Source organism: Anabrus simplex, chromosome 3 (genome assembly GCF_040414725.1).
Source record: "Anabrus simplex isolate iqAnaSimp1 chromosome 3, ASM4041472v1, whole genome shotgun sequence".
In the NCBI taxonomy this organism is placed as follows: Eukaryota; Metazoa; Arthropoda; class Insecta; order Orthoptera; family Tettigoniidae; genus Anabrus; species Anabrus simplex.
The window spans coordinates 352,234,317-352,259,666 of NC_090267.1; the positions used below are offsets into that span (position 1 = coordinate 352,234,317).

At 41.4% G+C, this 25,350-nt stretch overlaps 1 protein-coding gene across 1 annotated transcript in view; it reads left to right on the forward strand.

Moving 5' to 3' along the window:
• Positions 1 to 9,298: 9,298 nt before the first annotated feature.
• The window catches only part of bnl (branchless), a 1,005,540-nt gene continuing 989,488 nt past the window's right edge, over positions 9,299 to 25,350 (forward strand). Inside the window, exon 1 of the mRNA XM_067143239.2 lies at positions 9,299 to 9,421. The gene's annotated coding sequence lies outside the window, so the exon portion shown is untranslated. The remainder of the gene's footprint in view (positions 9,422 to 25,350) is intronic.

Consider the following 25,350-nt stretch of genomic DNA (forward strand, 5'->3'; position numbering starts at 1 on the left):
AGGCGGGAATTTTAACCATTATTGGTTAATTTCGCTGGCACGGGAGCTGGGTGTATATGTCGTCTTCATCTTTTCATCCTCATCATGACGTGCAGGTCGCCTACGGGAGTCAAATCAAAATACCTGCATCTAGCGAGCCGAACTTGTCCTCGGACACTCCCGGCACTGAAAGCCATACGCTATTTTTTTCCGAAAACCATAAAAGTATTTAATAGGACGTAAAGCCAGTAACATTATTATTATTATTATTATTATTATTATTATTATTATTATTATTATTAAATTCAATTTGTTCTTGTAGTACCTTACCCGTTCCGGATGTAGCCTATATCATGCCCACTTAGACATGTAGTATCTTAACCAGGAGATCCGTCGGCATTCATGACCTACCCTCCAGAAGATCTTCTTTTGGATGATGAGCTGGAGTATCTGATACCATCGTTCGTTTCTCATGTTGTGCCCCAAGTATTCCAGCTTCCTCTGATAAACGGTGTTAAGTAGTCCGTTTTCTTTATTTATTTGGCTCAATATTTCTTGATTAGCCGCATGGTTAAGCTATGATATTCTAAGCAGCTTTCAATAAATGCACATTTGAAAGGCCTCAACCTTCTTTACATAAGATTTGGTCATTGCCTAAGACTCAACACCATACAGCAACACAAGGAAACCTTACCAACATATGGCGCGCGCGCGCGCGCGCGCGCGTGTGTGTGTGTGTGTGTGTGTGTGTGTGTGTGTGTGTGTGTGTGTGTGTGTGTGTGTGTGTGTGTGTGTGTGTGTGTGTAAGCCATGGCGAAAACGTTCACCGGTTCAAATTGCAAGTTGCAACTCTCACCAAGTTTCGGGAGAATGAAATTTGAATTTTCCTAAATGCTTCACATTATCACTCCAGCACGCGAGACATTCCCATAAATAATACACAGCGCAATTAGCAACCTGTACCAACTTCATAAGCTCGTCATCCACGGATCGAACCTCGCCTCTACAGATTTATTTTATTGTTATTTATTAAAGGCCAACAGTATTCTCCTTTCCTAATATAAATGACAGACGGCTAAAATATCAACGAAGAATTGTGAAAACGATTTTATGAATATGGTTCCATTTACCCAAGCATGAGTAAAACGGCTCAAATGTTCGGTATTCTATTGTTATACCAAACTCGTAATCATCATGCCTTTACTGGCAGGACCTAGTGTTTACAGTGCACTATGTCTTCTGGTATAGACTAGAGCAATTTTGTTACTTTCCTTGACCTGTCATAGTCTTATCCTTGGCTCTGACAATATGAAAGTGACCGAGGTATGAGCGATGCTAGTAATGCCATTCCTTATGCAGCCAGTCCCTGCTATGAATGGTATGAAAATGTTGCTCATAGGGTCGGTTGATGCATGCATTTCAGTGGGTTTGGCAGACTGGTATGTAATAGCAACTTTTGGCTCGGTGAGGAAAGCAACGGGAAACTACCTCACTCCTCATTTCCCTAGTACGCCTCTTCAGTGATGCCTAGGACATCTGTGACAGCTGATGGCGGAGCTGTTGAGGATCCAACCAGCCTTCGGGCTGACGACTGAACACACACGTAATTAACAGTTATAACCGTACCTACGTAAAAAATAGTCAACGTTTAACAACAAAGTACTCTTATTTTCAATACGTAGCATCAAATTCTCCAGAGAGAAGCATATGACAATACGCACGTACGGTACGTCAATCAATATTATTGAACACATATTACTACGCATAGCCTTAATGATAATAACGTAAAAACTGAGCTTTTGAATCAGGCAGCTTGCTCATTGCACTGTGCGTTCGTTGAGAGATTATGTCGTGTGCTGCTTGTCTTGCGAAGCACTCGTCATATACAGTATTCAAACTTAATTTTCTCTGAACTAGGTGGGAGTTGCCCCTTGTTATTTGAACCATGAAAGTCTTCGTCAGGACCTGCATGTGTATTGGATATGGATCAAATCCGTGGAGACACGCCAACAATGTTCCCTTCTCAGCCAAATTGATGCACATATTTTCTTTCATATCTTGCAGGAATTTTCCTTGTATTAGTTGACGTAAGGTACTATTTTAAAAAAGAAGAAATAATGTTTACCTGTTATGTATGCTGTTCAATTTTGAGTTTTAAGCATATGTGAATTAGCTAAGTAACTCCAGAACGTTCTGGTTTTTCAGCCAACACTGTGACCGCTCAGCTTTCATGCCTTGAACTGTATACTTAAAGATGATAATAATAAAAATACAGTGGCGGTCAAAATAATAGAGCCACCTCTATTGACGAGATTAAGAACTAGGATATCTATTAGTTCGCAAAATCTCCACGAGTGCCGTGTTGTCAGTCCCTTTTAGACAATATCAGGGAAGACGTCACTGCTGTCTGTAGTCGTGCGAAAGGAAGCCTTTGAGCTAGACGTTCGAAAAGAGGCATAAAGGTAAGAATCTTATGGGTCAAAATAATAGAGCCGTTTTACAGAAGTCCCGTTCAAATTGATGTTTTTGCGGTTGTTTTGGGGGCTAGCGATATTATTTGTCAACAAAACTCCACTCAATATTATTTTGAATGTAAACTGACGTTTGGTTTTGTTTACATTCTTCTAGATGGGCAGAGCAGAGCATACAAGTGATGATGGTCATATAGTAATGTTCCGGATGTTCAAAAGTGGGATATCCATGAATCAAATAGCCAAAGATTTACACGTTTCGCGAAAACGAGTCCAGAACGCCATTAGACTGGCAAAACAAACAAAGCCGCAGGTGGGGAACAGGGGGCGACCTCGTGTAACTACTCCCCGCGTAGACAGACTCACCACTAGGGAAGTAAAGAAACCCATTTTTGTCACCACCACGACTGAAAGCCATTTTGTTTAGCGACAAAAATGATGTTCAACCTTCAACTTCAACGATTCAAAGACGACTGAGATCCGCAAAATTGAATGGGCGCATTGCGAGACAGGAGCCACATGTTTCAAAAGCTAATGTTCGGAAAAGGTTGGCCTTCGCCCGGAGAAATGAACACAAACCCAATATTTGGTGGAGGAACATCCTTTGGTCCGATGAATCCAAGTATAATAGGTTTGCCTCAGACGAAAAAGTCTATGTGCGCCGCCCACCAAACCAGGAATTTAATCCCAAGTACACTTTATAAACTGTGAAATACGGTGGCGGAAGTGTTATGGTATGGGGATGTTTTTCATGGTATGGCCTTGGTCAAATACACCGTATCAACGGCATAATGAACGCAGAAATGTACAACGACATCTTAGCAAATGTGATGCTGCCTTATGCTGAAGAGGAAATGTCGCTGAAATGGAAATTTCAGCACGATAACGATCCAAAGCATACTGCAAGGATCATAAGGCAGTTTTTTTCAATATCACCATATCGAAGTATTAGAGTGGCCACCTCAATCCCCTGACGCATCATCCATCGAGAACTTATGGGAGATCGTAGACAAGAGAATTGACCCCTCAAAAGCTACGTCTTTAGATAAACTTTGGGAAGAAATCCAGAGAGCCTTGTATGCGATCAGCAGCGACGAATGCAGGCGTTTAGTCGACTCTATGGGTAAGAGGTGCAGGGAAATCCTCAAAAATAAGGGTTACACCACGAAGTACTAATGCACTCCTATGCAAAAACGACTGTTCCTGTAAATTTCATAAGACTTAGATCAAGTACAAAATATTTGTGTCAATTGGCTCTATTTTTTTGACCCTGTAGTCTGGTATTATTTTGAATATTATTGATTAGTTTCAGTTGTGTTATCTATATAACTGACTGTGGTACAATGTGACTCTGTTGTAATGGTTCCTGTACAACGTAAAATTTTGTTTCCATCATAGTACAAACATGTCTAGTAATAAATTTGCACTTTATTCTAAACCTTTGCCAGGTGGCTCTATTATTTTGACCACCACTGTAGCTCCTCCAGCTTGCAATTGTTCTCATCATCAAACATGTACTGTAGCAAGTTTCAATAATTTTTGGGAATGGTAATCTCGGCCACCTAATTAGGGATCTATACTGAATTTCCCATAACCAAGTTCCGAATCCATCACTTTGCTTTCTAGAACCCGTCATGGTGACCAAAGTAACAGGAACATAAAGATCAATTTATCTGTGTGTTATCTAAATGTGCTTGTTATTGGTTTAAAGGCAGGTATAAACAACTTTATTTATATTCGACGCGTGGGCATAGTTTGTTATTATTTTAATTGATCGGATGCATATGGCTTGAAAATTCTCGCACAGCAGAACCAGAGTTGAAGAGTTGCGGAACATTGCCTTCAAAGTGCTGCCATTGAACTGAGCAGGGGATTTGGCGCATCAAGATCTCTTGCTACACGTTATAATTATTGATATCCTGATACATGTTAGAAACTTGCAAAGATAAGAGTTCACCTTCTAGGCATCAGCTGCTTGTAACTAATGTCCAAACGCAACAACTTAACTCTAGTTTCGAAACAAGAAAAAGAACATAAACGTTTACAAGATGAGAAGAGATAAAATATGGCACCAACGAGATTGAGCATTAATGTCGAGGGACGGAATGTCGCGGGACGGAACAACGAATTGCTTAAAATGTGCGCGAAACAGTTAGGAAAGTAAGAATCCGGGAAGAAACACACGAAAGAAAGCGCAAGAACTGGGACGAAGAATGTTCTTCGGAGAAGAAAAATATGTATCTGTAAACGTGTGCGACCGAGCTCGATAGCTGCAGTCGCTTAAGTGCGGCCAGTATCCAGTATTCGTGAGACAGTAGGTTCGAGCCCCACTGTTGGCAGCCCTGAAGATGGTTTCCGTGGTTTCCTATTTTCACACCAGGCAAATGCCGGGGCTGTACCTTAATTAAGGCCACGGCCGCTTCCTTCCAATTCCTAGGCCTTCCCTACCCCATCGTCGCCATAAGACATATCTGTGTCGGTGCGACGTAAAGAAAAAAAACAAACGTGTGCGACTGAAGTAAGTGACTCCAAAACATTTCTTAACTTCGAAAAACGTCAAATTAATTTCCTCAATTGTGCCGAAAGTTGAAGGGCTGTAGGGTCCGGAAAAGTTTCAAATTTTGAATCTTAGATAACTCTATCGAACTAAGACACAAATTTCGCAAATCACTTCCGGTCTAAATGCAGTTCCGGAAAAACAGCCTAAAATCGCTTGTCTCTTTATTCGTTTTATTTTCGATTCAAATCCTAGTTAAATTAACTTATTTACATAATTCTTTCTGTAACGTGTTCCTTGGGTCGATACCCTCAGGTGTTTTTTTTTTAATTTTTTGAAGAATGTCCACACAGAATGTCGTTATAAGGGCTTAAGTGAAACAATGCAATAACTCACATTAGCGCTCGTAGTGGTAGGAAAAGGCCAACTGGTAATCTAATAAACTGGATAACGATGATTAAGAAAAGGATTTTTGGAATAAATAAAGAATATATATTATCATATCTCATTATATTGTGAAAAATGAAAACCTACAACCTGTTTTCCAGTCTTTGACCGGGTCAGTGATGTGATGAATGAACCAGATATAGGCTATTATTACAATGGGGTCGCCACTCCCAAGGTGATATTAATGACTGATAAATGCTATGAAATGAGAATGGAGAGTGTTGCTGGAATGAAAGATAACAAGGAAAATCGGAGTACCCGGAGAAAAACCCGTCCCGCCTCCGCTTTGTCCAGCACAAATCTCACATGGAGTGACCGGGATTTGAACCACGGTATCCAGCGGTGAGAGGCCGACGCGCTGCCGTCTGAGCCACGGAGGCTCTTTCATTATATTGTATTTACCTAAATTTCTTACCTTTTATCCCTAGGATGTTTTCAACATTGAGTTACTTCCCTGAAGGGCTAGAACTGGGGAATATTTTGCTGCCAGCACTGTGAATTTTTCAGCGTTTACGTCTTGAACAACGGCATTAAAAATTATAATCATAAATAAGTTGTCCTTGTACTTGTATTTATCCTCACCAATCACTTGTAACTTTAACACGTGTTTATAATTTTGGGGAAAAGTATTCTAGGCCAATTGATTAGAGAGCAGAACCGAAATTACCATGAACAGGTTTCGAATCTTTCACTCTGACTTCTGGAATCCCTCATAGCAACTAATTAGCATTCACGTGTGTCTGTTAGGTCATCAGCCCAGAGGCTGGTTGGATCCTCAAATAGCACCACCAAAGGTTATGCGGTAAAAAGGAAACCCCAAAAACCAATGGCAGCACCAAAATGAGGCGTACTAGGCAAGATGAGGAGTGAGGTAGTTTGCCATTGATTTTCTCACTTGGTCAGAAAGTACTATTGCAGCACGACCGACCCTATGAGCAGCACCTTTCATAACATTCAGATGCACTAGTCATGCTCTGAATGTCATCACTCAGCACTACCCACCCCCCATCAATTTCCATATTGTCACAGCAATGGATGTTGACTGGGACTTCGGTGGAAGCTACACTTTACTCTGGCCTGTGCCAAGAGATGGATGCAAAAGTACTGTATCCATCAAGAAATGACAGCAGGCAGAGCATTCACGTAAACAAGGAATTTAATTTATCTTCAGAGTGTACAAAAATACAATCCAATAAAGAAATAATCACAGGCCGTGGTAAAGAGGATAAAGGCAATTAAAATGAGAGTAGGAACTAACTCTCAAAATCGCAACTTTTAGCCAGAAAATGTTATTATAACTTCTAGAATCTAGCGAGATCTTGAATGTTGCAAAACCTACTTTCTCCATGTCTTGAGGCCATGAAAGGCCTAGATGCTTCAAAATCCGAAGGTCGAATTTTCGTATAAATATAACCTCACTTCTACCCTCACCCAAAAATAAAAGGTAGGAGACAAACTAGTGCGACGCTCCTACTTGGTAAGTGATTGCTGCATATTTCTCCAGTTAACTGGACGAAAATTGCGAGTTAGACGGTTGGTTCTTATGGTGATAACATTCCAGATCTCTTTAATTTTATTATTATTTTTTTTTTTTTTTTTTACGATTTGCCTTACGTCGCATCGACACAGATAGGTGTTATGGCGACGGTGGGATAGGAAAGGGCTAGGAGTGGGAAGTAAGGAGTCGTGACCTTAATTAAAGTGCAGTCCCAGCATTTGCCTGGTGCGAAAATGGGAAAACACGAATACCCACTTATTATGGCTGCCGAGAGTGAGGTTCGAACTCTCTATCTCCCTGTTGCACGCTCACAGCTGTGAACCCTTAAACACACGGCCACCTCGCCCGATGATCTCCTTAATCACGGCCATGAAATGTATATATATATATATATATATATATAATGACTTTTAAAAGAAGTTGATAGAAAATTTGCCACCTGGGCGAAAACCCAAAATGCAGGTCAGTGGTGATTGGTTGTACGACATTATTATTCAACACTCACATGTTGGTAATTTCGGAGCAGGTAATCTAGGCCACACAATTAGGGATCAGAATCGAAATTTCCATGACCAGGTTTCGAATACACTCTGCATACAGTAATCCCTTATAGCGAGCAAATTAAAATAAAATATAGAATCATCTCTACAGCAACCTACATGTATTATTGATTTAGTTTTATTACTGTTATTGGCTTTACGTCCCACTAACTATTTTTACGGTTTTCGGAGACGCCGAGGTACCGGAATTTAGTCCCGCGGGAGTCCTTTAACGTGCCAGTGAATCGCTGCCCACCCCGAAGACCTGCACATTACGAGGTGTCTTGCATTCGGCACGACGAATACTCTCGGTCGTTATCTTCTCGCTGTCTGGTAAAAATCCCTGTCCTGTCTGGGACTTGAACCCGGGGCCTCCGGTTAAGTGGCAAGCACGCTATTCCTGCCACCGTGGCGCCAGCTTATTCCATAAAAGTAAATGTTTATATAAACGACATTATGATAACTCATATTTTTCGCCGAAATGCATTATTTGAGAAAAAAGAAACAAATAATATATTTCTGTCTAGAAAATATTTCAAATTATGTTTCGTTGTTAAAATATCGAAAATTCTCTTTACAGATATGTTTCTTATCTCTTTTGTCCACTGGGCCTACGTAATAACTGAAGCAAAACAATACCTGCATTCTGGAATTTGACCCTAGTAATCAAATATGAATTCGTTTACAAAGGCAAGGGTAGAATAACAGAATTTTAAGAACAACCAACCATATAATTTTTACAGAGTTAATTTCCCATGTTTGTAATGTGTCTGTGATTATGAACTTCGCAGTGGCTGTCGTTTAACGTATTACCTGAATATATTTTGCAGATGCCAGCATGAACTATCTCTTTCGTTAAAACAAGAACACTGAGATTAATCGCGTGTAACGCTGATTTTTATTAAATGAAATTAATTTTTCATAATCCGGGACATTTGCGTGTCCCAGAGGCTTTCCACTGGGACGCGGCACAATAAACACCGAACTGGGACGGTACCGGAAAATCGGGGACGAGTGGTAAGCTTATGAGTGTTCACCTCCCAGGCATAATTTACATCTAACTAACGTTCGAACACAACAACTTAGTTTTGAAACAAAAACCAAGCCGGGCTGAGTGGCTCAGACAGTTAAGGCGCTGGCTTTCTGGCCCCAACTTGGCAGGTTCGATCCTGGCTCAGTCCGGTGGTATTTGAAGGTGCTCAAATACGTCAGCCTCGTGTCGGTAGATTTACTGGCACGTAAAAGAACTCCTGCGGGACTAAATTCCGGCACCTCGGCGTCTCCGAAAACCGTAAGAGAGTAGTTAGTGGGACGTAAAACAAATAACATTATTATTACTAACAAAAACTAAGAGAAAAATGACAAGATACGAAGAGATAATCTGTAATACGAAATGGAGTGAGCATTAAGGCAAAAAGGGATTCATTTAAGAAGTGTGCGAAACAGAAACAATAAGAAACCGGAGAGAAAGGCACGAAAGGAAACACAAGAAATGGGGCAGAGAATGCTATTGTAGAAGAAAAACATGAGTGCGAGATGGTTAATGAGAAAGACAACAGCGTTAGAGAGGTAAGTGTGTTGGGAGGAGGAGGAGGATGCACAAGCAAACTGTAGCTCGGATCACTAAACACCTGTCCCACGAGTGACTGAACGCGGGAGGAATTCGCGGGGGTATCAGGATGTGCGAAAAGCTAACGAAGGAGAAAGACAGAGCGCGCAATCTAGGGAGGGGAGGCGAGAGAAGAAATAAGATAGTTTATCGTGACTCGGCCGCTCGACTGTGTTCTCAGACAAGCGGAGCAGGTTTGCCAGACTGTGACGTCACGTTTTGGCGAACATTTGCCTCCATAAGCTTGTGGGACCCAGTCACGTCCTCACGAGTAGCAAGCTGTCTGTGGCACTCGTTCTCAAGGTCATGACCCTGACCTCGCGTACACATCTGGAGCCTGCGATCCTTCTACGGGGGTGGAGCTGCGTCGTCGTACCTAAGGTAATCTGCATCTACTAAGCTTATCTTAACAAACGCTTTTGCTGCTGTATTCCAGTACGTAATTACACGTACAATGCAAGGGTTGCGCCGGTATGCGGAAGGTGGGTGCACGGGATACCAAAACAACTGCCGGTCAATTCCTAACTCCATTTTAAAATAATTGCTTATATGTTGATTCTCTTTAGTATAATTCATAAAATTTTAAAATTCTAGTAGTTATTACCATTTGATGCTTTAATTTCTAATGTTAGGTTATGTTTAATCGAGAATATTGTTTAATTTCCCATCCTTGTATACATCTGTTTACTTTCATTATCATTTAATCGTTTTTATAACTGTTAAGTTCTTCAGTATGTTGAAAATAATTCATGAATGAATTTTTTTTAGAAAATACCTATAAAAGAAAACATATAAGAATACATTATACCTAGAAAAGGAAAAACACGATTAAATTAGAATGCCATGATTCGCTCTTAAAAGAACATTAGATTACGTATATTAAAACACAAATTTTTATATATAACTTACGGATTTATTAATATTATTGAGAAGTGAACCAGGAAGGAACCAACCAAACTGAGGAGTATCAATACAACATCTCAAAAATTACTGGAAGAGTGGACAAAGTTTTAAATGATTTTACACTTCTCAATAATACTAATTGAGTCATAAGCTTTATTAAAAACAGGTGTGTTATTTGATATAATCTGATGATGTTCTTTTAAGGACGAAACAGTTCATTCTATTTTAATTACGTTGTTTCTTCAACCAGCATAATATTATGTTTTTCTTTTAAGGTACTTTCTAAAATATTTATTTATTTATTTATTTATTTATTTATTTATTTATTTATTTAGACTGAAGAATCCAACAGTTATATATTAAATGAGTCGAAACAGCAAATAAATGGCTCTAACTATAACAAAAAGAGTATAATCGCTTTGTTCTGTCACATTAGATTCTGACAAACGCGTTGTCAATCTCCCAGCTGAATAGACAATTTGGAAAATCGTTTTTGCATGTTTATATGTTTATAAATTCGAGATATCATATCATCAATTACGTGTATTTAATGTGAATATGTCCGGCTCCATGGTTAAATGATTAGCGTGCTGGCCTTTGGTCCAACGGATCTCGGGTTCGCTTCCCGGCCAGGTCGGGGATTTTAACCCTTATTGGTTAATTCTGAAAGCTCGAGGGCTGGGTGTGTGTGTCGACTTCATCATTAGAATTCATCAAAGGTAGGGCGCCATCTTCAAGAGATGCGAAGGTTGCCTATACGGGGTCAACTCGAAAGAACTGGACCAGGCCTTTTCGGAGGCCATACGCCAGTATTTTTAATGTGAAGATTAAAGCTATTGGTATATTTCTGGGACTGTCATTGGGGAACTATTTAAAAAACATATAACTATCAATGCTGGAAACAACCCTAGCATGGCTGATCCCACCGAGGAGGGCGGACGGCATGCACCATATACGGGAAGCTACGCGTAATTGTTGCGAGTGGTGAGCAAATTGCAGGAACGTGGGGAACAGCACAAACCCCACTCTGCGAGTAGAGGGAATTCCGATTAATATCTAATGAGCCAGTGGAGAATCGAACCAGAGGTCCGGAGACCAAATCACTGACCACACAGCCGTGGAGCCGAGAAATGGGCAACTGACACAGGATTTCAAATAAGATACGATTCCAGAAATGTCAGCAAAGAAGCTTTTACTTTTACGTGACTAATGGCATCGTGATTATAGGTACGAGAACTCCAGTTTTACGTGAAATTTGAACCAATGAAACGATCTAAAACAATCACACAAATTGTCCGGGATTCAAAGTACGGCCACCTCATTAAACAGCCGGTGATGTTTACTTTCTGCACTCTCGTTCATCTAACCAGATTTTGAAATACTAAGTTATTACGTCAGATATTCATATATAATTATCACAAAGCAATTTAAATAACACTGCAGTGCGTTCTTTGTTATTAATTAATTATATCATTTGTTGAACGTCCCTTCAATTGCTCCAAATAATAGAAGAATATTATTCTTCTTGTTTTGACCACCAATGGACCACGCTATTCCAAATATTTTCTCCCTCGGGCTTTAACATTTGCCCAGTAGCCTCACTGCCGCATTCGTTCTCGAAGTTGTTGCTTCCTGCCTCCTTTTTCTTTTCCTTATTAAATCCTGACGACTGAAAAATGGAATATTTTTTATTTGAAAAATCATATTATGTACAAATTAATAACTTTTATCATTGTGTTGTCTGTAATAGCACTATATAAATTTGTAGTTCATAGGTACTAAGCTTGAAAATGAAGTGGTGAAGACCACATGCTATGTACTATGATGGCTTTCAATGCAATGAAAAAATCATTATTGAAAAAATTTCCAGAATAACCGCCAATGAGCTTTTAAAAAACTTCGTAATTGTTTTACTTGACGCTGCCTACTCGCAGATCCAGTTTATGAAACCAGTCCTAAATTCCTGCACCGGATTCGAACTCAAGCCAACTAAGAGGAAATTTAGAATACTGTGTATAGTGATAGCCCTTGAAAGAATTTGATTTGCTGAACCTTCCCGTGACCCCACTGGCATACGGCATCTCTGTACGGCTCTCGTTATTTTATTAAAGTGGAAATTTGCCCAAGTCTGTAAAGTGCATTTTAAAGACGACGATTATCTGCGTAATTCACTTGGTTAGGCACTCGCCTTTGGTACAGAAGGTTAAGAATTCGAATCTTAATACAGTCGATCTGAATGCGTCAAAATTGTATCGGTTAGTGTGCTGGAAATTGGAAGAGCACTTTTCAGGCCGAACTTCAGGCCCTGCAACATTCTTTAAGACTATAGTAGATGATGGGATGCTAACTATGGAACATTATTATTGTTTCGTAAAAGAAGTGTTCGATGAGGTTTGAGTCTCGTTTCGGTTAGCTTAATATTTATTCGTGAGCAACCATATAAAGAAATCTAACCTTTAAGGCAACATTTGAAACAGGTAATGAAAAAGAAGATCCTTCGTATTTTCTATCTGGGTGTTAACTGCACGACTGTTTCTACTACAACCAGCTTGATTATTTATGGCAGTCACATGCCAATTACGTATAATATAGCCTACTTTCTCGTTTACAATCCTGTTTTTCTTTCAACTAAAACAACAGTCAGCACAATAATATAATAATTTCGTATGACTATTATTAGCCCCGAGCTGCCCTTGTAAGTCAGACGAGGACGGATGGCATCTGTGTTTGGTATGATGGAAGGCAGTGTTGTAAAAAAAAAAAAATAATGTTATTGGTAATAATTTCGTGTGGCTATTTCTAGCCGAGTGCAGCCCTTGTAAGGCAGAGCCTCCGATGAGGGTGGGTGGCATCTGCCATGCGGAGGTAACTGCGTGTTATTGTGGTGGAAGATAGTGTTATGTATGGTGTTGAAGTTTCAGGGATGTTGCGGACAGCACGAATACCCAGCCCCCGAGCGGCTGGAATTATCCAATGAAGGTTGAAATCGCCGACCAGTCCTGGAATCGAACCCTGGACCCTATGAACCGAAGGCGAGTACGCTGACTATTCAGCCAACGAGTCGGACAATGTTATTGGTTTTTACGTCCCACTAACTACTTTTACGGTTTTCGAAGACGCCGAGGTGCCGGAATATTGTCCCGCAGGAGTTCTTTCACGTGCCAGTAAATTTCGGACACGAGACTGACGTATTTGTGCATCTTCCAATACAACCGGACTGAGCCAAGATCGAACCTGCCAAGTTGGGCTCAGAAGGCCAGCGCTTTGCCGTCCGAGCTACTCAGCCCGGCAAAATGGATAGTGTTTTTTTTTTTTCTTGCTAGGGGCTTTACGTCGCACCGACACAGATAGGTCTTATGGCGACGATGGGATAGGAATGGCCTAGGAGTTGGAAGGAAGCTGCCGTGGCCTTAATTAAGGTACAGCCCCAGCATTTGCCTGGTGTGAAAATGGGAAACCACGGAAAACCATCTTCAGGGCTGCCGACAGTGGGATTCGAACCCCCTATATGCCGGATGCAAGCTCACAGCCGCTCGCCTCTACGCGCACGGCCAACTCGCCCGGTAGGGATAGTGTCGTATGCGGGTGTGAGAGTTGCAGAAATATTGCGGACAGCACAAGTAGGATATTAACCTTTCAATAAAATCCCATGATCTGGCTGGGAATCGAACCAACACCACTGAGGTCCGCAGGCAATGACTCTAACCAGTCAACCACAGAGATGGATACAACAAAAATTAACGATCATGAAAGCCAAATGCAGGTACTTGTACAGGTGAAGGTAAATATCTCCCCTAGTGCACTGTCACAACATTTTACTACAAAGGAGGCTTTTAGTGGTGTCTCAACGAAACAGTAGACACCAGCATTATGGAAATGTGTTTTGGAACGCACTGCTACACTGGGGCGAAACGCTGGTAATTTCACTATCGAAAAGGCCTAAAACGCATGAATACTTTAATTATAATGTGGTTTCACTGCTGGTAGTCTTGACTTAGTATTATTAATACTATCTTAACTACAAATCTTTGTCCGCCTCTGTCGGTTAGCACTATTAGCTACCGTCCTCGGGGGCCCGGGTTAAATTCCCGGTACTACCATAAATTTAAAAATGGCGGAAGCGGTGGTATTTGTTTAAAATGGTACATGCAGTTCACCTCCATCTGGAAAGAAATTCACCACTTCGAGGCGAGGACTAGAGTTTACTTTAATATAAAGGTTGAAAATATGAATATGTCTCCATTTTGAGTAATAACCTTGAGAGAGAAACGTTTTGATATGGAACTTCTAAAAACGGACCACTGAAAAGAAATCTGTCAGTTCATATATTGCTCCTTCCAAAGTAAATCGCAGGCATTTAGTAGCATTTTAAATTGAATTCTTCGATAGCTGCAGTCACGTACGGCCAGCATTCAGTATTCGGGAGATAGTGGGTTCGAATCCCACTGTCGGCAGCCCTGAAGATGGTTTTCCGTGGTTTCCCATTTTCACACCAAACAAATGCTGGGTCTGTACCTTAATTAAGGCCACGGCCGATTCCTTTCGACTCCTAGCCCTTTCCTGTCCCATCGTCACCATAAGACCTATCTGAGTCAGTGCGACGTAAAGCAACTTGTAGGAAAAAAAAATAAAATAAAATAATCATTGAATTTTGCGGTACAAGTAGCACGGTAACATATTTTGCATAGCAGAAAGCAGATTGAACTTCATTGCGTGCCAGGTATATGCAATACATATGCCATTCCGATTAATTAAAATATTACTGTACAACTATTTCGAATGGAACGTAAAATGTATCCCTAAGTAGAAGTTCTAGTACAGGAGGTACTTCAAGGCATGATTATTTCTTCCTACAGCATAATATTATTGCTATCTTTTCCTTTCACAGCGATGGAGCTAGTTATTTCTGTTGATCCTCCAGATTAATGTACATTTTGTAAATCAAAGGCAACTGGCGGTCGGTAGATTAGGCCGGTACAGAGTCAACACAACCAAACCCTCAGTCGTTAACCTTGTATTCTCCAGCAGGGCGTTAGAACTCACAAGCCAAGAACCTTCCTAATTGACATCACGTGGTAGGACCAAACCCGTTCGTGTAGAAACTTAAATCTTGACTGCAGGTGGGGACGGAACCCACATTCACCAAGGCAGCTGTCGATAATGGTAACAATCTCTTGACCAGAGTGATTCGTTTAACCAATGACTCTTGCCGTTACACGGCTACAGAACTGCCGACATGACTACTTTAACAGAAATGACCCGTTAATATTTGGCTGACACTTGGTCAGCAAAAAGACTCTCTCAACCATTGTGTTTGGTATCTGCTCTTCAGTTATATGAATGAGTGAGACTGATTCCATTCCTAAAACATAGCGAAAAATCGTTAAAGGGGCCAGAACTCGAAGCCTACACTATAATCCTATATGCCGGACTGGGTATCTCAGGTGGCAGAGCACTGATCTTCTGAGCTCAACTTGTTGGGGTCGATTACGGCTCAGTCCGATGTCCGGCTCCATGGCTAAATGGTTAGCGTTGCTGGCCTTTGGCCACAGGGTTCCCGGGTTCGATTCCCGGCAGGGTCGGGAATTTCAACCACCATTGGTTAATTTCGCTGGCACGGGGACTGGGTTTATGTATCGTCTTCATCATCATTTCATCCTCATTACGGCGCGCAGGTCGCCTATGGGAGTCAAATCAAAAGACCTGTCCTCGAACACTCCCGGCACTAAAAGCCATACGCCATTTAATTCACGGCTCAGTCTTGTGATATATGAAGGTGCTCAAATACGCCAGCCTCGTGTCGGTAGATTTATCGGCACGTAGAAGAACTCCCGTGGGACAAAATTTCGCAACCTTGGCGTCTCCGAAAACCGTTAATGTAGTTAGTGAGACGTTAAACCATTATTATTATTATTATTATTATTATTATTATTATTATTATTATTATTATTATTATTATTATTATTTCATCCTATCTTCTATAGTTATTCATGAGTTACATTTATTTACTATCGCCGAAGAGTACAGGCGTAATAAACGGTACGGACCCATCCGTTTCTTCAAGTTAGAGGGCCATTGAACTCCCTACACGATATGTATATAAACGGTTAACATTCGTATTACTTTCTGCCTCAATACATGTGTTGTGTTACTATGCACATCGTTTAAATGTACCTTATACCAGTGGAAATAATGCTTGCGTTTGCTTGCTTGTGCTCTTTTGCTTCTGGACAGCCATGCGGAACCCCTCTCCTCCTCGCCATTCGACCCCTTCTGCCTAGTTTCGGGCATTGTTGAAAATGTTCGATTTTTCAAGAGATTTGAGCGGTATCACGTTCTCTGGTACCAAGTTTTAAGTTTCTAGGGTGCCTGATAGTGCCGAATTAAGTCACGTCTATTTTCATACCTAACTTTATATACATTACTATTCTCTTAGTAATAAATATATTATGTACCGGGCTGAGTGACTCACACGGTTGAGGCGCTGGCCTTCTGACCCCAACTTGGCAGGTTCAATCCTGGCTCAACCCGGTGGTATTTGAAGTTGCTCAAATACGTCAGACTCGTGTCGGTAGATTTACTGGCACGTAAAAGAACTCCTGCGGGACTAAATTTCGGCACTTCGGCGTCTCCGAAAACCGTAAAAGTAGTTGGTGGGACATATATATATACACACAACCTGTGACAATAAAGTTCACCGAGCTCGATAGCTGCAGTCGCTTAAATGCGGCCAGTATCCAGTATTCGGGAGATAGTAGGTTCGAACCACACTGTCGCCAGACCTGAAGATGGTTTACCGTGGTTTCCCATTTTCACACCAGGCAAATGCTGGGGCTGTACCTTAATTAAGGCCACGGTCCTCCCTTCCCACTCCTAGCCCTTTCCTGTCCCATTGTCGCCATAAGACATATCTGTGTCGGTGCGACGTAAAGCCAGTAGCAAAAAAAACAAAAAACAATAAAGTTCGGTGAATAGTCCTGTACTATCGGCATAGATGAAAAATGCACGACAGTCACCTTACTGTCCTTCGAAATAGTCCTCTCCCATAACTATGCACTGCTGATATCGGCGATACATGTCCTGGAAACTTTGCAAGAAGGCTTCCTTTGGGATGGTGTTCAAAGGCCTCGTCACGTTTCGTTGGATGTCAGGAATATCGTCAAATGTCTTTCCCTTCAAATCGAGTTTGAGTCGTGGGAATATGAAGAAGTCTGGAGGATTGAGATCTGGCGAGTATGGGGTATGTTCAAGTTGCACCACCCCTTTTTGCCATGAACTGTTTGACGATATTGGCTGTGTGTGGGCGAGCGTTGTCATGGACAAAAAAACCATGAACCTTGTTGTGCGTACTGGGGTCGTACCTTGCGTAGACGTTTCATGAAACGGGTCAAAATTTTGATGTACAGTGCAGCATTCAACGTCGTTCCCTCAGGTAGAAATTCCTTGTGGATAATGCCTTGACTATAGAAGAAGCTGATGAGCATCGTTTTGATGCGTGCCTTTTCGGCTCTGACCTTTTTACGACGAGGGGATCCCGGAGAACGCCATTCCATGCTTTGCCGTTTCATTTCAATGTCGTACCTGAGACACCAGGTTTCATCCTCAGTGACGGTACAGTTCAGGAAATTGGGTGTCGCGTCCGCCGTTTCGACAAAATCACGTACCTGCTTCTGATCGTCAGTCAAGTGATGTGGCACAAGATGAAAACACGTTTTCCTCTTCCCTAACTTCTGGGTAACGATTTGTCGCACGGTTTCACGGTTAATCTTCAGTTCATCCGCTATCATGCGTACAGTTAATACCCGATCGTTCGTGATTAATGTCCTCACCTTCTCAATGTTTTCGTCACTGACGACGGTCGCCGGCCTTCCGCTACGGGGGTTGTCAGAAACACTTTCCCGGCCTCCTCGAAAGCGGGCGAACCACTCGTACACACACTTCATGGACAGTGCTTGATCTTCTGAAATACGTACCAGCGTCGCATGCGTTTCTTTCCGTGTCTTGCCAAGCTTAAAACAAAACTGTACATTGATGTTTTGGTCGTTCATTTTCCTATTCGCAATTCAGAACCAACGCATTAAACACGCACTGTGTCAAACAGGTCTTACACGGCGCACACACGATGCTCAACTGAACAAATTTGGGAGCAGGTGGTCAAAACCTGCTGCTACGCAGGTGCAGCGATGCGTGTCGCCATTGTTGCCGTATCGACCGTTCTGACTTCATTCACCGAATTTTATTGTCACAAGTTGTATAACGCTAACGTGTACGTTTTACAAAACTCAAGCTCATAAACCAGAGGGAGTTAAAAGGTGCAGTTTATATCAAAATATTCTAAATTGTCTCAATAGTACAGGAAAAACCTTGCATTTCTTGCAAGGCCAACAGAAATATTCTTATTAATTAATATGGTCACCCAGTTTGTTTTTACATCACTTCCATGAAAACCACGAAGATGATGTGCACTCTACTTTCTATTCACGGTGTAGCCTAGGTCACAGCCATCTTTAAGATGGGCAGTGTGCTTTTTCTGCCAAGGATACTTCAGTTGGCGCTGCCTATAAGACTGAAAGTCACGGTTTTTCTCAAGCAAGCAAGTCGTATAGTTTAGAATTTGACGCACCGGGTGGGCTGGCCGTTAGTTAGGGGCGCGCAGCTGTGAGCTTGTATCCGGGAGATAATGGGTTCGAGCCCCACTGTCGGTAGCCATGAAGATCGTTTTCCGTGGTTTCCCATTTTCACACCAGGCAAATGCTGGGGCCACTTCCTTCCCATTCCTAGGCCTTTCCTATCCCATCGTCGCCGTAAAACCTATCAATGTCAGTGCGACCGTAAAGCCAATTCTAAGAATAAATAAAAAAAAAAGAATTTGACGCTGACGCTGCGTAGAAGACGAGACCGTATCATATTAGTTTTGTATCTTGCAGTGAATGGCTGCGCTGAGCAATATAATGCAGATTTTGATAAAGTCGTTGGTTTTGTTTCCTTTGCGATTTCATCATGCCTCGACGACGTGCTAATATACGATACAACACGGCAAATACTAAAAAACTACGCGTACTATGCAATAATGAAAATTTTAATGGGAAAAGACCGTTTAGAAACTAAAAGGGCAAGTCTTTGCGGAGAGATAGATAATTTCCCTGGAACGAAACGACTATCTCAAGATTGTGAAAGACGTAGGTCCGAAAGAGATAGAGAAACGTCTGTCGATAGAGAAGAGCGTACGCACTAGGGATGCACAACAATATCATAATGTGATTAGAACTTTGTAATGTATGGTAGAATCGTAATTCATTACTGAACATTCTAACTGTTCAGTTGATACTGTCCTGGATATACAAGGGGCGGTACATTATCCAACTGAATTTTTAAATTCTTTGTCTCTGGAACTACTCTCCACAAACTGATTTTAAAGGTAGGTTCCCCTATATTATTGATCTGTAGCCTAAATACACCAAAATTATGCAATGGCACAAGGTTGCTAATCAAATCGTTAAGAAACATTCCACTTGAGTGCCCGATCCTCACGGGGTGTGGAGCCGGTGAAGCTGATTTGATCCCTCGAATAGCAATGATAACCACCAACCTACCATTTTAGTTTAAAAGTCTCCACTTTCCAGTAAAAGTATGTTTTAGTATGACCATTAATAAAGCACAGGGCCAAACTCTAAACGTCGTGGTCTAAACCTGAGCGTTGAATGTTTTCCTCATGGTAAACTTTGCCCAAGGAAATGTATTTCGTTTGGCCCCAGATAGAGAGTCACGTAACATAGTATATAGGGGGGGATTTTTAATATGTAAGGTCACCCGTGCGAAGCCGGGACGGGTCAGCTTGTTATTATTTATATATATATTATGTCTCCTTACCTCAGCCAGGAAGAGCCTCCGTGGCTTAGACGGCAGCGCGTCGGCCTCTCACCGCTGGATACCGTGGTTCAAATCCCGGTCACTCTATGTGAGATTTGTGCTGGACAAAGCGGAGGCGGGACAGGTTTTTCTCCGGGTACTCCGGTTTTCCCTGTCATCTTTCATTCCAACAACACTCTCCATTCTCATTTCATATCATCTATCAGTCATTAATATACATCACTTTGGGAGTGGCGACCCCATCGTACTAACAGCCTATATATGCATCATTCATTACATCTCTGACCCGGTCAATGACTGGAAAATAGGTTGTAGGTTTTTTCACCTCAGCCAGGGTCGAACCCGCTACCTTAGGAATAGATGACTAACTACTAAACGAATGAGGTCAGTTGTTTACGACTTTTCTCCTCAATTTTTGGTATGTGTGTTTTCAGTACCAAATGGCCGATTTCGTGCGTTGCAAGACTGATAGCTTATCGGTCTACATTCGAAGTAAGTTATTTTTGTTTCCAGTACATTCCTACAGTGTGAATCTGCTGCAGAGGTTAGGAGAGAATTTCGTGATTATTTTTCCGATAGTGTGAGAGCAAAGGGGTGGTGAAATTTTAAAAAGTGAAAAGTTAAGAACTGCCATTGCTAAATTCGAAAGCTGTTAAATAATCAACAGTAGTAACAGATGCAAATTGTGGAAGACTCGACTGATCCCTGACCCCCTAACAAAATATATCAAGAAATTTCCGCTAATGTTTCATATGCTTCTCACGAAGGTGGTCACAATATTTATGTCAGAGGTAGGGCCCAGGAGGTTTCAAATGTGAGAGTCGTGTCTATGATACAATGTCACGTGAAGTGGAGAACCTGAGGTTGTGATCATGATGCCAACAAAGAAACCCCATGGTACTATAGCTGTGATGGGTCTGCCAAGTGACCGCTGCTGAGCCCGAAGATCTGCAGATTGCGAGGTGGTGCGTGGTCAGCTCGACAAATATTCTCGGACGTTATTCTAGGCTTTCTTGACCGGAGCCGCTATCTCACCAACAGGTGACTCCTCAATTGTTCTCAAACAGAACGATCTGATCTCGAACCATCACTCATATCGAGATGAAATGAAATGGCTCTTAGTGCCGGGAGTGTCCGAGGACACTTCGATCTAACTCCCGTAGGCGACCTGCGCGTCGTGATGAGGATGAAATGATGATGAAGACGACACATACACCCCGCCCCCGGGCCAGCGGAATTAACCAATTATGGTTACAATTCCCGACCCTGCCGGGAATCGAACCCAGGGCCCCTGTGACCAAAGGCCAGCACACTAACTATTTAGCCATGAAGCCGGGCAATATCGAGGTAAAACTCCCTGACTTGGCCTTGAATCGAAATCTGGGGCCTCTGAGGAAGAGGCAGGCTCGCTACCCTTAGATTAGGGGCCGGCATTTTTGATATCGACAGTCCTGTTAAACTACGAGGTACAAGCTCGGATGATTTTATAGGAACATGCTTTCGCACAGAGGACAATTAAAATAATAATAATAATAATAATAATAATAATAATAATAATAATAATAATGATAATAATAATATAATAATAATAATTTTATTTTGTTATACGTCCCACTAACCACTTTTCCGATTTTCGGAGGCGCCGAAATGCTGGAATTTTGTCCTGCAGGAGTTAGTTCACGTGCCAGTAAATCTACCGACACGAGGCTGACGTATTTGAGCACCTTCAAATACCACCGGACTGAGCTAGGGTCGAACCTGCCAAGTTGGGGTCAGAAAGCCAGCACCTCAAACAACTGAGCCACTCAGCCCGTCAGAACAGTTAAAAGGTTTGACATTAAACATTACATTGAAGTACAATGTTTAATCACAAGGAATCTAAACGTGGGAGTTACTGCAATTGGTTTCTTCAGTACGTACACTGTTGTGAGTTACACACTGAATTAGTGCTCATTACTGAAGAGGCTTTTTTTCATTTACATGTACGTGTAAATATGGAAAGTTAACCGATGTTGATCACGCGCGAACAAAAGAATAAATTCTCTAAACTCCATAACTGTAGGTGTTCGTTGCGCTCTTACAGAAAAAAAAAAGTATTTTCGTCATATTAATAATTCAGACTTACATAATGAATCGTCACGAGATAGCGGATTCAACGCTGGTTGAGATCGGTGACTTTTGAAGGTGTTAAAATATGACCTCTTCATGAAGTTGTCTTTTATCGCGTTTAAGAACTCTTGCGAGACAAAATTCTGACACACATCCTCTCTCTTATTTTTCTTTTCACAATTTGTCTTATGTCGAACCGACACTGACAAGTCTTATGACGACAAAGAATAGGAAAGGATAGGAAAGGCTGGGAGTGGGAAGGAAGGGAACGTGGACTTAATTAATGTACAGCCCCAGCATTTGCGTCGTGTAAAAATGTTAAACTACGTAAAACCATCTTCAGGGTTGCCGACAGTAGGGTTTGAACCCACAATCTCCCGATTGAAGGAGATAGCTACGTGATACAAAACCCACGAGCCATGGCTCGGTGCTTAAAATCTTCAATAACTGAAGTGTCCTAACCAGATGACATATTATTATTATTATTATTATTATTATTATTATTATTATTATTATTTCTTCGAATGAGCCAACTATGGACTACGAAGGTTAACCAAAGTGGCTTTCAGCTAACAAGGGATTGATTTCACGTTCTTAAGAGCCTCCTTCCTAGCCCATATCTCCTTTATCTTTTGATTGTGTTGTTGTTTAGCTGTTTCTGATCTCTTTGGTCTCTGCCCTTCCTTATGTTTAATCTGTGGGTCTTCCTTTAACATTTTTCTGGAAGTTTCTCTGTCCTGGATGTGGGATTCAGAGATGTTGAAGGTTTGAAAATCTTGTTTGACTAGCTTGTACCACAGTAATGTTGTTTTCTTAGTCAGTCGTGACTCGTTCATTCTCTCAAGGTGTCCACAGAATTGGAGGAGTCTCTTGATGATGGTGTCCATTAGAGGTTCTTTCTTTAGGTATAGATCATCGTTGGGCTTGAGGGGTACCCTTCTCCATTTATGATCCTTGGGCGTAAGATCTTTCTCAAGATAGTTCTTTCCCTGACTTCTAGTTTATGTGTGAGTTTTGCTCCTTTGATGGTTAGGGTTTCAGCTGCATAGAGTACCTCAAGTCTGATTACAGCGTTAAAGTGTCTTAATTTCGCATTGATGGATATGGATTTCTTCTGGTAAACTTGTCTGTATTGGTTGTATGCAATATCCAGTTTCCCAATCCTTTCTTCAAATGCTTTGTTGGTCTTGATGTCTTCACTGATCCATTTCCCCAAATATTTAACTTCTCTCACTTTACGGACTCTGTTGCAGGGAATAAGGTATTCTGGTGCAGATTTGTCATTTGTCATGAACACTGTTTCCTCATAAGACAAAAGTCCAGTCTTGGAGGCTACGGATTGAAATGTATTTATCTGCTGTATTGCTGTTTGAATCGAATCTGCTAGTATAGCTACACCATCCGCGAAAGCGATACATTCCACTCGGGTATTGATTTTGAGTTTCCTGTTTATTACTCGTAGACCTGTTTCAGGAAGTGTTTTCCTCCATTCTCGGACTATTTTTTTCTAATACACAATTAAACAATATGGGTGATATTCCATCTCCCTGCCTTACTCCTGCTTTAATCTCAAAAGTCAGAGATTTTTTCCTCGGAACTTGACTTTAGATAGGGTGTTTGTTAGGGTGCACTTGACGATGTTTAATGTCTTATGATCAAGCCCGAGTTCTTGCAGGATATTGAATAGAACCGCTCTATCCTAAAGTCAATAAATTTTTAATACTGTTTCTTAGTCTGCATAATGATGGGTTTAAGGTCGTGTATTTGTTCAATACATAATCCGCCCCTCCGGACACCTGCTTGGTATTCTCCAATTCTTTATCTAGCTGAGATTCTAATATCTTGAGTAGTATCTCAGAGAGAGTTTTGTATATTACCGAGAGAAGGGAAATGCCTCTATAATTATTAACATCGTCTCTATGCCCCTTTTTGTACAGAGGGTGGATTAGAGCAGTGGTCCATTCTGCATGGACTTCTTCCTTAATCCAGATGTCTTGTATAATTTTAGTTAAGATGTCTATTGTTCTGCCATATGCTTTCTTTCAAAGCTCTACTATGATTGAGTCTTCCCCGCTGGCTTTGTCGTTCTTGAGTTCTTTGATGGCTTGTTCCACCTCACCTCTTTTGGGCATTGGAGCATCTAGTTTGATGTCTTCAGGCTTATTGGAGGGTAGTTCTTCCTGTGGTGGATTACAATGAAGTAGTTTTTCAAAGTATCTCGCTAAGATCTCACATTTTTCTTGATCAGTTATACCTTTTTTACCTTCCGGGTCTTTGAAGCTAAGCGACGCTGGCTCATATTTCTGGGTTCTTATTTTAAATGTTTTGTGGGAATTTATTGTGTTGTTCTTCTTGAAGTCTTGTTTCTTGTTCGATGAATTCAAGGGTTTCTTTATCAAAGGTCCTTTTCATCTTTCGGATGACTTTGGTAGTTTGCTTTCTTATTTCAAGGAAGTAGAGCCAATCTTGTTGACTTTTGGTTTTGTTCCACCTTTCCCACGCTTCTTGTCTCAGTTTTTAGGCGTCCTCACATTCTTGGTTTCACCATGGATGTTTATATTTCATTTTAATATGGATTGTTTCCTGTGTGGTTTGAGATCTTCTTTCGGCTCTTCCCAGGTTTCAGGAGGTGAATTTGCGATGCGTTGGCTTAAGTGTTCTGTGAAAGTTGTGTGGTCTTTGACTTTTACTATATCATATTATGGGGTGGGTTTCCGTTCTTTCCTCTGGTAAATTTTATGGTTTATGGGGATAACGTTCACGACACCTCGCAATCTGCAGGCCTTCGGGCTGAGCAGCGGTCGCTTGGTAGGCCAAGGCCCTTCAAGGGCTGTAGTGCCATGGGGTTTGGTTTTTTTGGGGGATAACGTTTAGTTTCACTTTGGAGATGTAGTGATCATAGTCCACTTTCGCGTTTCTGAATACCTTTACATTCCAAATCTCTTTGTCAGATTTGTATGAAATGGCTTCGTGATCAATTTGGTATTCCTCTGAACGTGAACCTCGTGTCTTCCATGTCTTCTGTTTCCTTGGGAGGTGTTTGAACCATGTAGATTTCATTATCAACGAAAACATTCTGCAAGTATCTATAAGACGCTTACGATTGAGGTTAGTTCGGTTATGGGCTGGGTACTGGCCAACTGTAAGAGAATACTCCTTTTCTCTACCTATTTGTGCGTTGAAATCGCCCATTAAAATGAGAGTATGGTGATAGGGAATTCTATTAATTGTTGATTGAAGGCCTTCCCAAAATTGTTTCACAGCCTCAGGATTTCTGTAATTATCTTGATTTACTGGAGCGTGGGCATTGATGGTAGTGTATCCTTTGTTGTTACTTCGGAAGGACAGAGATGATATTCTGCTTGAGGTCGAGGAGAGTCCTGCGATTGAGTTGATTATCTTCTTTGATACAATAAATCCTGTTCCTA